The 15,246-nt window shown below is 41.5% G+C and overlaps 1 pseudogene across 1 annotated transcript; it reads right to left on the reverse strand.

The window, feature by feature from the left end:
* Positions 1-5,357: 5,357 nt before the first annotated feature.
* Positions 5,358-10,694, reverse strand: LOC308628363 (pyridoxal kinase-like; annotated as a pseudogene). The gene is made up of 3 exons: positions 10,580-10,694; positions 9,733-9,904; positions 5,358-6,413 (listed from the first exon to the last, which is right to left on the reverse strand). The product of its transcript is annotated as a pyridoxal kinase-like (transcript).
* Between the last annotated feature and the right edge of the window lie 4,552 nt (positions 10,695-15,246).

The following is a 15,246-nucleotide window of genomic DNA, read 5'->3' on the forward strand; positions in this document are numbered from 1 at the left end:
TGCATTCCCCTCCAAACCCCCTATCCCCCGAAGGTCCCTCTCTGTCCCCGCTGATCCCCTCTCTTCTCGCCCAGCCCCACCTCAGGGGTGCTGGTCCCATCCCACCTCCACTTTTCTTCACCCCCTCCTTCCCTCTCACATCCTACCCAGTTGTGCAGAGATTCCTCCCATCCCCTTAGGTGTCTGAGGTCCCTCATTAGTGCTCAGTAAGTGCTCTGCAAGAATTGCTCTGATGCATTCTTATTGTACTTGTGAGTAGACACAAACTCCACATCCTCCTACTTCACCATCTTAACTCCACCCCCAAATCAAATATTTCTAAATATAACAAAAACTATCCCCAAATCTTTAAAAGATCATGTGATCTAGGACTAATCTTTTTAAAAATTTAATTAATTAATTTATTTTTATTTTTGGCTGTGTTGGGTCTTCGTTTCTGTGCAAGGGCTTTCTCTAGTTGTGGCAAGTGGTGGCCACTGTTCATCACGGTGTGCGGACCTCTCAGTATCGTGGCCTCTCCTGTTGTGGAGCACAGGCTTCAGATGTGCAGGCTCAGCAGTTGTGGCTCACGGGCCTAGCTGCTCCGTGGCATGTGGGATCTTCCTAGACCAGGGCTCGAACCCATGTTCCCTGCATTAGCAGGCCGATTCTCAACCACTGCACCACCAGGGAAACCCTAGGATTAATCTTTAATGAATGAAAACAAGTTTACATTTTTGGTTTGATTAATACAGACATGTCTTTAGAGTCATAAACATTAAGTATGATACTTTTATTTTACCTAGGTTTACTAAAAGTCAATAAGCTCATATTATCTCTGTTACAAAATTTGTCAACAAGAAAATTAACTTGGTAAGAAGATATTTTTGTAAGTAAAAACTAGGGATAAGTGGGATAAAAGTTTTTAAGTGAACTCTTTAAGAATGATTGTTTTGTGGTATGTCTACCTAAAAATAGTTTCTCCAGACTTGAAACTTTAAAATTTTCCTAGATTAAGTTAAATGATAGGAGTTCATTGAATATACAGATCACTTCCAATTAAGGTAAAATACTAAAACATTAATTGCTAAGAAAGTCTAAATTTACCTACTTTTGTCTCCCTATTAGAGAAAAACTAAAGATGCTTGAGTTTGTTGGACACACGTCTTGTACCCCATTGAGGGAAGAAATTAGGTTATGAGAAAACGTATGTTTTTAGAGGTTATGGAATATGTTCACAAGTTTGCCAATCAGGAAATACTGATATTACAAACAGTTCACAGTTGCTTGCATCTTGGTTTTTGCCAGAGATTAAGGTTTTTTAAAAGGTTAAAATTGATAATATATAGGTAATTAACGATATTAGAAATAATAAGGGAAATATTTCAGTATACAATGAAAATAAGATGTGTGTTTTCAGTAAAAGAAAGTATGAAGAATGGAAATGCATTTTGTTAAGGGAAAAGAAAGTGATTTTTGTCCTGAAGCATCTCAAAGAGAGATATTAAACTAATTAGGCTTATTCAGTATGTTAAATTATGTGGGAAGCATTGTCAAATAAAAGGTAATGTTAAGTCTTCTTCATGTTATACCTACATAAGTGTATATTATGAGTTCCAGAAATTATGTGAAATTCCTGGAAGTCTTATATGTCCTGACATAAAATGTCATCAAAATTGAGGCTTATGCTAAAGGGACTGAACCCAAGTATCAGGAGAATGCCCTAAATGACTTTCATGCAAAGGCAACAACAACAGAATCTGTATAGATAAAATCCATTCTGCTTCTGCAAGAAAATTGACCCCTCATTGTCAGGATTTTGCCATCCTGATGTCCTTGTAACATGGCAAGACTCTGTTCCTAAATGAGAGATATTAAGGTGGGTAAGCAATAGCTGTGAATTAAACAGTCAGGGCTATGGGAAACCCAAGATGGCTACTGGATTCTTCCCAGGTCTCTGACGAACCCCATTTTTCTTGTGATGGGTTAAAGCCTTCTCTTTCTGCAAGACTGATGAGGTCACAATGGTAAAGAAACTGTTAGAAAATGTGTTTTCCACTTGGAGAATATCTTCCACAATCCCCAGTGATCAAGACACTCACTTCATTGGGCAAATCATATGAGTCTTAAAAAAAACCTTGCAAATTTCTTGAAATTATCACTGTTACTGTCACCTTCAATCATCAGGCAAGGTCAATAAAACTAATGGAAAAACTGGACTTGAGCAGAACAAAAATTACTTACATGGGATTGAATGAACTGGTAAATACAATTTTTATGACTTTTTGTCTGAAATATTACTGGCTTTTAATTTTTGTTTTCCAGACATAAGGGAACCTTTCCTCTTAAGCGAATTATAGCTTACAGAAATTTTGTAAATTATATCTTTTAAGCAGATTGAAGCATTTATCTTTCCTCTCTACTTGATCCCTCCAGAAATTGGAAACTCTTAGGTTCCCAGCAGCATTTCCAGGTGAATAAGGAAGGCCACTTCCTGGCAGGTGCAGGAACCTCAAGATATTTTAGACTTCAAGAAGAGAGGTATACACCTAAATCTGTAGGTATTGCAGGCAGAATCTGATGGCAAGTTCTTGGCATGGCTTTCCTGGTCTTGAGAGGACTTTTAAAAGTTCAATTTGAGATTCCTCTTGAAAAGTTCCAGCAAAGCCAAATTTAAAAGAACCTATAGGATCAATTCCACTTATGTAAATAATCAGGCCAAGTTTATTGAAATCAGACTTATTTTTGCAAATAAATCAGTCTTACTTTGACTATATTTGGTGAAAAATGAAGATAATTTAGAGAGAAAAATCATTTGTCCATAATATATCTTTGTGGATATTGAAGTTTTATATATACCAAGGTTTTCTATTTACTACCTACATCCAAGATGCCTCTTTGTTGCTATGTTACATTATTGTAAAGTCTATTGAATTACTGAAAGGATATTCTAAGCTTGCTTCTGAAGCTGATCACAGTAATCTATCTTTGGATGAAGATCAGATGCCACATGACCTGCATCCAGGAGATCATGCTTACTGGAAAAGACATCATATAAAGGACTCTCCAACCTAGATGAAAGGATCCTTATCAGGTATTCTTAAGTAGCTCATGTACAGTGAAACTTATGGGAATTGACTCTTGAATTAATATTTCTGACTTAAGAAAACCTCTGCACCTGACTGTTCTATAGAAAGGACTTCTGACCTCAGATGACATCCACACCAGGACAAAAAGATGACAGCAATGGTAGACAGCTGACCCAAGAATCTGGACTGGGCCTGTAAGACTCATCTTATTAATTCAATTGCACTGTTTACCAAATACTCATCTCCCTATCAAAATTGAAAGTTATTGTTTTACTTCTAGCTATACTTTTGCTGCAATATTCAAAATGGAAAGAAAATTCTTTAGTAAAGTTGTCACAGAGTATAGCTCCTGGGGGCAATCTAACTGACTGTTGGATTTGTCATCAAATTCCTCCATCAGTACAAGACCAGTTTGGCCCCTCCTAACACCTATATCATGACTTTTCAGATATTTCTAATGTTACCATCCACCTTGACTGACCTCCCTCTGGCCTAACCTTTCAGGTTCAAATTCTTTAACATATTAATTTGTCTATCCTTTGTCTGATACTATCCATGATCCTTAGAGACCTGACACAACTTACCCTAGGACACCTCAGTCTGTTCCTTACTTAATTAACAAATGTCTTAAAGAGAAAAACACAAGAAAATTATGCCAGCAACTCCCTTACATCAAATACCATACAGATAGCTTTTGGAAAGCCTACAAGAGAAATGACCCATGGTTTAATACGGCATTAACAAAACTTCCAACTGATGAAGCTATCAATGAGAGCACTCTAGGAGGGATCACTTGTGCACCCCCATGTTTTGTCTTCATGTGGTATTGGAATTGATCCACCTTCCTAAAGATGGTCACATAGTCTTACTAGCTGGCAAATAGAAGGTTTATTTTTACTAGGATAATATGTTACTCCCTTGTCTATACATAAGTAAGTAGATGAACTTCCTTTCTCTCTTCACTACAGAGTCAAGAGATCTATGTTAGCAAGATACCAAGATACCTCATGACAAAATCTTTTGGCAATCTTAGTTCCTAATGCAGGAGTATGTGTAAACAGAGATATGATTAGAAATCTATCACCCACTATTGGTCAAATAGTTGAGGAAACTGCAAAAAAGCATTGTAGCATAAGAGACATCCCTAAATTCCTTAGCCCATATAATATTAGATAACAGAATTGTCTCTTTTTTTTTTTTTTTTTTTGGTTTGTGGGCCTCTCACTGTTGTGGCCTCTCCAGTTGCAGAGCACAGACTCTGGACAAGCAGGCTCAGTGGCCATGGCCCACAGGCCTAGCCACTCCATGGCACATGGGATCTTCCTGAACCAGGGCATGAACCCGTGTCCCCTGCATCAGCAGATGGACTCTCAGCCACTGCGCAACCAGGGAAGCCCATTGCCTCATATTTTTGTTGGTTAAATAAGGAAGCATTTACATTATTGCTCCCACTACTTGCTGCACTTATGTCAACAGATCTGGAGAAATAGAGGCACACACACTCACAATTTCCCAAAAGGGTGAAATGGTTACAAGATCAGACAGTTTTTTCCCGTTTTGCTTACAAATGATTATCATTGTCATAGTATGTATTATTATTCTTTTCCTGGCTATGAATCTACTCAGGACATGTATCACTACTTGCTTTAAGCCTACTGTTAAAAGCAGGTCTAACATAGCCATGTCATGGAAGCAACATAAATGCCCATCAACAGATGAATGGATAAAGAAGATGTGGTACATATATACAGTGGAATATTACTCAGCCACAAAAAGGAATGAAACTGGGTCATTTGTTGAGACGTGGTTGGATCTAGAGACTGTCATACAGAGTGAAGTAAGTCAGAAAGAGAAAAACAAATATCGTATATTAACACATATATGTGGAACCTAGAAAAATGGTACAGATGAATGGGTTTGCAGGGCAGAAATAGACACAGATGTAGAGAACAAACGTATGGACACAAGGGGGGGAAAGCAGCAGGGGTGGGGTTGTGATGAATTGGGCGATTGGGATTGACATGTATACACTGATGTGTATAAAACTGATGACTAATAAGAACTTGTATAAAAATATAAACAAAATAAAATTTAAAAAAGCAGGTGTAACAATGTTTATGTGACAATTCAACATAATTGATAAAATGTATAGCCTATAAAATGTTCCCCCATTAGCATATGTCTGTGCTTGTTCACTATGTCTGATTAGAACCCCCCTCCCTCCCAACCCCCAAGTGGATAACTAGGCAAATCTCTTCTTCTTCTTTTTTTTTTTTCTCATGAATGAAAAAATGTCAAATTTTGGTCCCAGCTCTAAGGCAGATGTTACACTTTTCACAAGGATGGAAATGGAGACACCTAACGCTGGGTGTTAAGGAGGCAGGTTCACACGGCCCTCACAGCACTATGGCCTGGATGATGATCTCTGGGTTCTTGATGTCCTTCTTGCTCTGGACAGTCCTCAGCTACAGCTGGGCTGTGCTGGGCTTCAGTCCTTCCCCAGTCCTGGTTTTTGCACACTTGATGGTCTGCTGCAGAACATGGTGCATGGCCAATATGGTATTTTCACAGGCTACCTTGAGGCCGTTGAGGTGCTTGTGCATCCATGCCAAGAGCACAGCAGTGAAGAGGTCCCCGGTGCCTATGAAGACTGTGTCCACCTTGCACAGCTCCATTAAGATGCTCTGCATCATCACAGTGCCATCAGGGGTTTGGGTCCTCTGGCTCCCTGGCATGATCAGGTAGTTACTGCCCCTAGGGGATGGCAGGTCTGAGCTGGTGATGACCACCGTGTCAGGGCCCAGTAAGTGCAGCATGTCTATCACTCACTGCTAAGTCTTCTTCCTGGCTGTGGATCTTTCTCCCGCTCAGCAACTCAGCCTCAAATTTGTTGGGGTTATGATGTCTGCAACTGGCATGACCTCCTCCCTGTAAACCAGAAGAAGGTCCTCAGGGAGGTAGATGGAACCTTCTCTGTTCCACTTGTCTCCCATCATGGGGACACACATGACCAAGAGCCTGGAGTTCTGCTGCTTCAGCTCCTTCCTGGTGTCCACCACCATGGCCAGGAAGAACTTGTCTTGCATGTAACCTGTGAGAACATAGTCATATTTGTTCATGTTGTTCAGCTCCAGCCCATCATACAGCTTGTGGAGCTCATCTGAGTTCAGCACTTGGCCATTCCAGTGCGAGTAGCCTGTGTGGTTTGAAAACTGGACAGAGTTCACTATGTCAATCTTGAACCCCAAAACCTGTAGCAGGAGCGTGGCCGCCCAGTTGCCCACGTAGCTACAGATGACATGGCTTTGAATGGAGAGCACCTGGCAATCTTCCTCCTTGCCAGGTCTGCCTCAGGGGCAGGGCCGGGCAGGGTCAGTGTCTCTGCCACATGCTGAGGCTGTGCTCCACTTGGCTCCAGCTGCTCTCAGGCTCAGTCCACTGCAGCCTTACTCAGTGCAGGGACTCTGCTTGAATGATGGGCCACCTCCTTCTTAGGCAAATCTCTGTACATGTATAAACAACAAAAAAGGAAGCCTAACACTGAGGGACACGATGGACCCAGGGCAGGCAGCAACTACCCTGGCATTGAGGGACAAATATTTTGATCATCAGTGCTTTCTATTGAAAGATTTGCAATCAGAAGGGAGAAATAATGGCAGGAAAATTTCACATATTGAGGTATGGGAACGTCTGGTTTCTGGATTATACATGATTTGACTTAAATTTTATGTTAACCTAAGCAGCCTGTTTGTGGTCTATCAAACATACAGTGTACACCTGCTTTAATCATTAAAGAAAAGAGTACATTGAGTAGAAGTAAAGAATGTCCACATTAACAGTAAAGATTAAATGCCTCTCTTCCTGTGATGCCAATGCTGGTATTCCTTCAGTGATAAGACTGCCTTCCTAGGTGTCAAGGACATACTGACTTGCTGTGTATGTGCTGATCTGTTTATTTTTGAAACCTTGAAATGATGGTATCCTTGACTTATTTGATGTTCTTTGTTCTGACAAGATGTACAACTGCTGAAAACCATACTTCTCCAGAGCAGTTCCTCAGATTAATCTGAGAGGCTGTCTCCCTGACCATAGTCCTTAATTTGGGTCAAATAAAACTCTTTTATTTTCCTATTATAGAGTTTTTATTGATTATTTTTGAAGACATCTATGTGAGAGCTGAAACAAGAAGGCAGACTACTGCCTTGCTCCACCTCACCTGGGCACAAGCATGTTAGACATGACTCAAATTTTTTGTAGTCTACTACAAAAGCACCTTGAGCATTAATTTTGGAGCTACAAATAAATTTTAGCTAGTAGACAAATATGGAACCATCTATACAAGCTCCACTGTATAGAGATATGGACTTGACACCCAGGAGAATTAGAAATAGTTGCCTCTGGGAACAGGACACTGGATGGCAAGGAGTGAGGTATGGGACTGTTGCTTTTAATCAAGTATACATTTTAATTTGTTAACAAATTTAAAATGAATAATTTTTCAAAAATATTTTAAACCACTCCTTCTTCCATGACTTCTTCTCCCCTTCGTCCAGGCTGGTGGAAAATGTAATCCATCATTACTGGGTTTCACTTCCCTGACCTCCAGCACCTCAAGAAGATCCTGAGATAATTTTAAAAAGGCAGAGCTTTCTGGAAAGGCTCTCTGGACTCCAGTCTCACTGGTCTCTAAAAATTTGTCTTCTCTAAGTACTTACTTGAAAGAAATGTCTCTCTTTTTCTGAGCCCGGTTTGAGACTGGGTCTTGCCTTGTGGCTTCCAGGGCCACAATGAATACCTCTCTTGCATTTTTCCAATGCAAGTTTCCCCCAATCCTGTCAATGTCCTGCAATCAATTCCCACTAGGCTTCAAAGTCTGATTCTATAGGAATTCCTCCTCTCGTTGCCGAACCCCCAGGTTGGGAAGCCTGATGTGGGGCTCAGAACCTTCACTCCAGTAGGTGTACTTCTGTGGTATAAGTGTTCGCCAGTCTGTGAGTCACCCACCCACCAGTTATGGGAGTTGATTTTACTGTGATTGCACCCCTCGTACCATCTCATTGTGGCTTCTCCTTTGTCTTTGGATGTGGGGTATCTTTTCTGGTGAGTTCCAGTGTCTTCCTGTCGATGATTGTTCAGCAGTTAGTTGTGATTCTGGTGTTCTTACAAGAGGGAGTGAGAGCACGTCCTTCTCCTCTGCCATCTTGAACCAATCGGCAGAAGTATTCTTAACCACTGCACCATCAGGGACATCCCTTGCTGAGGGATTTTAAAGATGTATTAATTAGAGTTTCTAGCACCAAGGAGATTACAATTTAGCTAATAAGAAGACATAAAATAGGTATTGTAATAAAATAGCTAAATAATATGACAGCATTAGAAGAGTCCACACATTACAGTTTGGGGAAGATTGTTTGTTGATGGGGATATAGAATCAGAAGACTTGAAATTATCTCAACAACGTTGTTCACTAAATGAATTTGCCACACAATCATTTTCAGTCTCCTCGTCTATAAAATGGGAATAAGGATAAAAACAATAATAACTACTCTGAGAGGTTGTTTTGGGATAAAATAACAACAATAACTTTAGTAATAGTAATAGAAGGCACTTATACAGATCTTACCATGTGCTGAGTACTGTTCTAAGAATTTAACATACATTAGCCAACCAAATATCATGGCAGCCTTAAGTAAAGAACTGTAATTATCCCCATTTTATAGATGAGGAAATGGAAGCACAAAGAAGCTGAATAACTGGCCCAACACCATACAGTTTAGAAGGGGCAAAGTGGGCTTTGAACCCAGGCAGTTTAGCTTTGTGTTGACTATGTATCTGAAAGAGGCTTTGCAACTGGAAAATGCTTTATAAATGGGATTATAAATTTTACTGTAAATAAAAAGTTCTAAATGAGAGGTCCTGGGCTGTTAGAACTGTGGGTTTCTTTTTATTTGTTGACCACACTGCATGGCTTGTGGGATCTCAGTTCCCCAAACCCAGGCCGTGGCAGCGAAAGTCTGGAATCCTAATGACTAGGCTACCAGAGAACTCCCAGAACTGTGGGTTTCAATGCAGGAGGTTTCCCTGGTGGCACAGTGGTTAAGGATCTGCCTGCCAATGCAGGGGACATGGGTTTGAGCCCTGGTCCGGGAAGATCCCACATGCCGCAGAGCAACGAATCCTGTGTGCCACAATTACTGAGCCTGCGCTCTAGAGTCCACGAGCCACAACTACTGAAGCCCATGTGCCACAACTACTGAAACCCACGCACCTAGAGCCTTTGCTCTGCAACAAGAGAAGCCATGCAATGAGAAGCCCACACACTGCAACAGAGTAACCCCTGCTCTCAGCAACTAGAGAAAACCCGCATGCAGCAATAAAAACCAACATAGCCAAAAATTAAAAAAACGAATAAATAACTAAATTTTTTAAAAAAAGAGGGGTTGGGGAAGGCTTCTGGAAGGCATGGCCCTTTAAAATGGGAGCAATGTCTCTGTTTTGAAATCAGCTGCTGTCTGTATCTTTCACTAGTCTCAAGAGTGAAATCAGGAAGTGAAGAGACCATCTGAAACTAGCTCAAGGACAAAAGGAGTATGTTGGTCATAACTGAGATGTCGAGAGGCATGGCTGGACCTGGGATTTCATCAGAGCCCTGTCTCATTCTCACCTTGTCTTGGCTCTGTTTTCTTCTGCAATGGTGTTATTCTCAGGCTGACTCAACTTGGTGAAAAGGATGACCTTCTCTATGCCCTTTATGACTGCACAGTTGGAAATGCTGAAAAGTTCTGACAATGTCCTGGGAAGACTTCCCATCAGTCTGGTGGGAGCAGGTGCCCACTCTTGGGAGGGTGGAACCAGACTCAAGTGAATCACATGGACTGAGGATTCTTATGGAATGGGAGTGGGATGGGTTCTCCAAAATAATGAGATGCTGGGCAGAAAAAAATTATGCCTGCTCTCGACTTGCTACTCTGTGTTGTCCACGGATAAGCAGCATCAGCATTACCTGGGAGTTGCTGGAAATGCAGGTTCTTGTTTCCCACCGCAGAGCCACGGAATCAGAATCTGCATTCTAACAAGATCCCAGGTGATTCCTGTGTCCAGTGAAGTGTAAGTGCTGTACCACACAGTGCTGTTAGAGAGATGTGGTTGATCTCTCTCATTTCTCTTCCATGTGGACTCTGTGAATGTCTAGAGTTGCTACAGTCATGAAAACATCACAACCAGGAAATGCCGGAGAAGGGAGGACAGGTGAGGGCAGTGATACCCTTAACTCTTGGCAAGAACCCTCTCCCGTCCCTCAGCTCTCCTCTGGCCTTGTCCATCCCACTGGCTGAGAAGTCCATGGAGCTTAGAGGAGTGCCCCCTGGAGACAACTTCTAGACCCTTTTAGGGCTTCCACTGGGTACCTGAGACTCAGGAATTCCGTGCACAACTGGCCCCAAGCATGTTTCTCCCTGGGCTTATTCTCAGCCATTGCACTCTGATCACCCAGGTCCCAGTGCCTCTCCAACCTGCCCTGAGCAGTGCCTCGGGCTGTCCTTCTTTGCAGGGTGGATCCAGAAGTGCGTGCTCCTCTAGGTCTGAGCAGTGGCCCCGGGACCTCACTTTCTTGCAAATGCTGTCCATCTTACTTCTTCTTCTTTCCTTCTCTTCCTACCTCTGAGGAACTTTGGGTTTGTTGGAGGAAGGCAAGAGGAATGATTCAAGGGGGAGAGAACATGGAAGTAGTTTGTGGGGAATTGAATGACTCCACCCCAGGTCTCCAATATTATAACCTACTTCAGTGCACACATTCTTCTTTGTTTTCATGGACAAATATCCCTTGTCTGTGTTTGGTCATCTCATATCTGCCTGACTTTTTTACTTTGGCACTAAATCTTCAATCAGCCAGTCTGTGAAAGGGAAGAGTAGTCCCTGTATTTGGGACTTGGCTTAAGTGTATACCCATGAGGCCATTATTGTGTGGGACGGAGCCAGGGGAGGGAAAAGTGCATGAGTGGGCTGTTGGCCTGGGCCTAAGGAGATATTAGTCTATAATAGGTGCTCAATAAATGTTTAATGATTGTGTCTTTCTGTGCTTGTTTCTATCTGCAGCGTTTCTTGGTAGGTAGTCGAAGTGCTGTGCCACATAGCTCCCACTAGATGTCACTGTTGTCCTGTTTGCAAATCGTATCTACTTCTTTTCCTCCTGCCCCGCCCCCATCTTGGTTTGATTTCATTAGATCTAGAACACAAATATGTCCAGTTTTAAGTTAGAGGGCAGATTTTCCTTTAACAATGATCAGAATCCTTGCTTTACTTACATGTTGTCACTGACTTCCTATTACTTTTGTTGTTTTACTTGCTCACGCTGGGCATTTGAAGGTCTCTGTAGGTACTTAAAATTTGAATTGAATTGAAAAGAGGGAGTTTCTAGGGATTTCAGGAGGATAGTGTCCTCCTACTTTAACTTACTACAGTACTATTTGTTTCTAAAAATTAAGTAAATGCCTTGATTCTACCAGAATTTTTTTTTTATATTTATTTATTTTGGCTGCGCTGGGTCTTAGTTGCAACACGCAAGATCTTCATTGCAGTATGTGGAATCTTTAGTTGTGGAATGCAGGATCTTTTAGTTGTGGCACATGGGCTTCTTAGTTGCGGCACGCATGTGGGATCTAGTTCCCCGACCAGAGATCAAACCTGTGCCTGCTGCATTGGGAATGCAGAGCCTTACCCACTGGACCACCAAGGAAGTCCTTCTATCAGGGTTTTAAACCAGATCTTAAGCCAAATTCAGTGTGAATTTGAAAAGGAAGAAAAAAAATCACTAACCTCTAACACAAAAGTAGCATTTCCTTTGATTATAAATATAGACAACAAACCACAGTAGTAGTTCCTGGAACTATGCCACAAGGAAAGTTGCAAGTTTTTATATCACACTTACTGCCTCAGGGCCTTTGCATTTGCTGTTCCTCCTGCCTGGAATGCTTTTACCTCAGATATGTAGGTCTAAAATGTCACTCTGTCAGAATGGCATTCTCCAAACATCTTGTATAACATCATCCCTCCTTCTCATCATTACTTTGATTTATTTTAGCTATAGGACTTACCTGACATATTATGTCATCTGATACATTAGACATTCACTTGTTTATTGTCTGCATCCACTAGAATGTGAGCTCCAAGGGCCCATGAACTTTGTGTCTTTTTTTTTAGTCTCTAGAGCCAAGAACAGTGTCCAGCACAGAGAAGCTCTCAATAAATATTTATTGCATTAATAAATGAGATCATGAGAACCAGCTTTACATTCATATCTGTACTAGGTTCTTATTGCTGCTGTAACAAATTACTGACAAAAATTTATTATCCGAAAATTCTGGAAGTTAGAAGTCTGAAGTGGGTCTCATGGGACTTAAATCAAGGTGTTGGCAGGACTGTGTTCCTACTGGAGGCTCTAAGAGAGAATCCACTTCCTCTTTTTCTCCACTTTGTAGGGGTTGCCCACATTCCTTGCCTTGTGACCCCTTATTATTTCCATCATTATGTCTCTTTCTGTGACTCGGACCCACTAGCCTCCTTTTCATTTGGACCCTTGTAATTATATTAAGCCCACCCAGATAATCCAGGATAATCTCTCCATTTCAAGGTCCTTAACTAATCACATTTGCAAAGTCCCTTTTGCAGTTTAAGATAAAGTATTCACAGGTCTTGGGGATTAGGATGTGGACATCTTTGGGGGCCATTATTCTGCCTACCACATTATCTGTGTTATTTAAAAAATGAACTGGCTTGGATGATTTTTTCTTTAGAAGGTCTATGTGGTGGTATAATGATGGGAGGCATGGGGCTGGATTATGAAGCAAACCCTATGTGTGTTGATTCTTTTTCTTGTGTGGGGCATGACAGTATTTACTGCCTTGTCCCCTTCTCCACTCCTTCCCCACCCACTCTGTTAAGGATCTACCTGAGCCCAGTCCCAGTACCACCTTTGGCCACCTTTGATAATTTCTCCTCTTCTCCCAAATTGACCTGAGGGAAGTCAACAGAGAAAGTGGATTTGATGAGGGAAGGAACAGTAGGAAGGATCCAATAAAAGCTGGAACTGTGCCACTGTAGAAAACAAGAAAGACTGTCTTCATTTCTCCCCCCTTGAGTTGAGATCCCATCCATAGTAGACTTACATACTCACAACTTTACCCACCACCTACACTGTCCTCACCTCTCCAGCCTTCACTGGCTGCTAAGAAGCCAAATACCCTGATCACCTACCTGAGCTTATCTCCTGCTACCCTCCCACAAGTTTACTCTGATCCAGCCAACCTGGCGTCCTTGCTTTTCCTTGAGCACACCAACTTTGCCCTTGATTATGGGTCTTGCCTTGGCTGTTCCCTCTGCCTAGAATGCTCTTCCCTAGTCTCAGTCTGACTGCCCTTATGGACGTTTTTATCTTCATCTGTAAAAGACCTGCCAGATCTCAAAAGACTTTTCCAATTCCTAGGATTTTGGACCTCTAGCTGGTCATGGAACTTCTAGGGCACAAATGATAAAAGAGGGGTCTTCTCTTATTGTTGTGATTGTATTTCACAAATTTAATTAATAAGAAATACATTGGTAAGTAGCTTTTTTTTTTTTTTTTGGTAAGTAGCTTTTTATATACTTTTTCAGCTCTTGAGTATTATAGTCAGGGTTTCTTAGCTAAATGGTTTGCTTTACCATTTGGTTGGGAAATGTGAGTGCTGGTTTAATCACTTGGAGTTTTATTGAACATACTTATCTCAGCTCCACCAACTACAGACTGTGTGGTCTTGGAAAATTAATTTAACCTCAATTCTGAAAAAATTAAGAGGCTATTTAGAGTTTTTCCTTTTTTTAACCTGGACCATAATGGAGCATTAGGTGGGAATATCATAATAGCTAAAATTGTAAATCGTAGCTAAAATATTGTACATTTTCTATACATCTGTTTTTTCTGGGAGAATATCCATAGCTTTCACTGATTTCTTTAAGTAATCCATGACTCCCCAAAAGCTAAGAGCCACTAGGTTAGATGATTTCCAAGGACATTTCTCATTTTAGATGACTGTTTATTGCCTTTACCTGCTAGGCACTGTAGAATGGTGATTGAAGAAAAAAAGCAAAGTTCTGGTCCTTATGGAGGTCCATGTCTGGAAGGGGAAGCATATATAAACAGAGCAACAAATAACTATGGAATAACAGGCTGAAGAAGGTGCTCTGAAGATATCCCTCTGAAGATATTTGATAGGGTAATGGGAATATCACTTAGGAGACCATCGTAGGCATTCAAACAAGTGATGGTAGAGGCCTAGACCACTGGAGTGGCAGTGGAGTTAAGGATGGAGATGAAGTGAATGAATGCAAGGTGTCTTCTGGAGATGGCCTTGGCCAGACTCCATTATGGAATGGATGTTAGTAAGAGAAAGAGACAGAAAGAATCAGTTAAAAGGAATCTTCAGCTTTCTAGCTTGAAGAGCCAGTGGTGCCATTTCCTGAGATGGGGAAGTGCTGATGGCATTTCAGAGAGGCAGTCAAATTTCACATTTGGACAAATCATATGGGCAGATTCTAATTCGTAGAAAAAAATTCTTAAAGAACTAGTAAAGTCTATAATGGCTTCTCTGATGTGTTCTCGCTGGAAATCTCCATTAACTGGTATGATTTTAGATGTTCCTTTCAGTGACCTTCATTCAACAGTCAATGTTCGGTGAGCCTCTGTTGCATGCCTCCCATGTACTAGGTGTTGGAGGAGGTCATGGAGAGGACGTGACTGCTGGTTGACCTGTGAGCTGGACCCAGGAAATTGGAGGCTCGCCACCCCTCCCCTGTCCTCGGAATGTACATTCTGCCCACTGTTCCTACACTGGGAGCTGGTTTCAAGGACATGGCCTTGAGAGATCATGTGTTGTTGGGACCAACTAAAACAAATTAAGGCCTCTGTATAAACTTTAAGATTCTCACAGTGGGTGTGGAGATCTACTCCTCTTGAGGCTGCCCAAGATAAGCCTTGCATGTAAGTACCTTTGCTTTCTAAACCTGGCATATACTCTGGTTCTCTCTTTGGTCTCTCTTCGCCCTTCGTGTACAGGGATCAGTTTCAGATTTCACCCAGTTTCAGATTTCACCCAAGGAACTCCCAAGGTTGTGAACTAACAGTTAATGAGCCAGGCAGGAAACCCAA

The sequence above is a fragment of the Mesoplodon bidens genome, assembly GCF_964165515.1.
Source record: "Mesoplodon bidens genome assembly, chromosome: 15".
NCBI lineage: Eukaryota > Metazoa > Chordata > Mammalia > Artiodactyla > Ziphiidae > Mesoplodon > Mesoplodon bidens.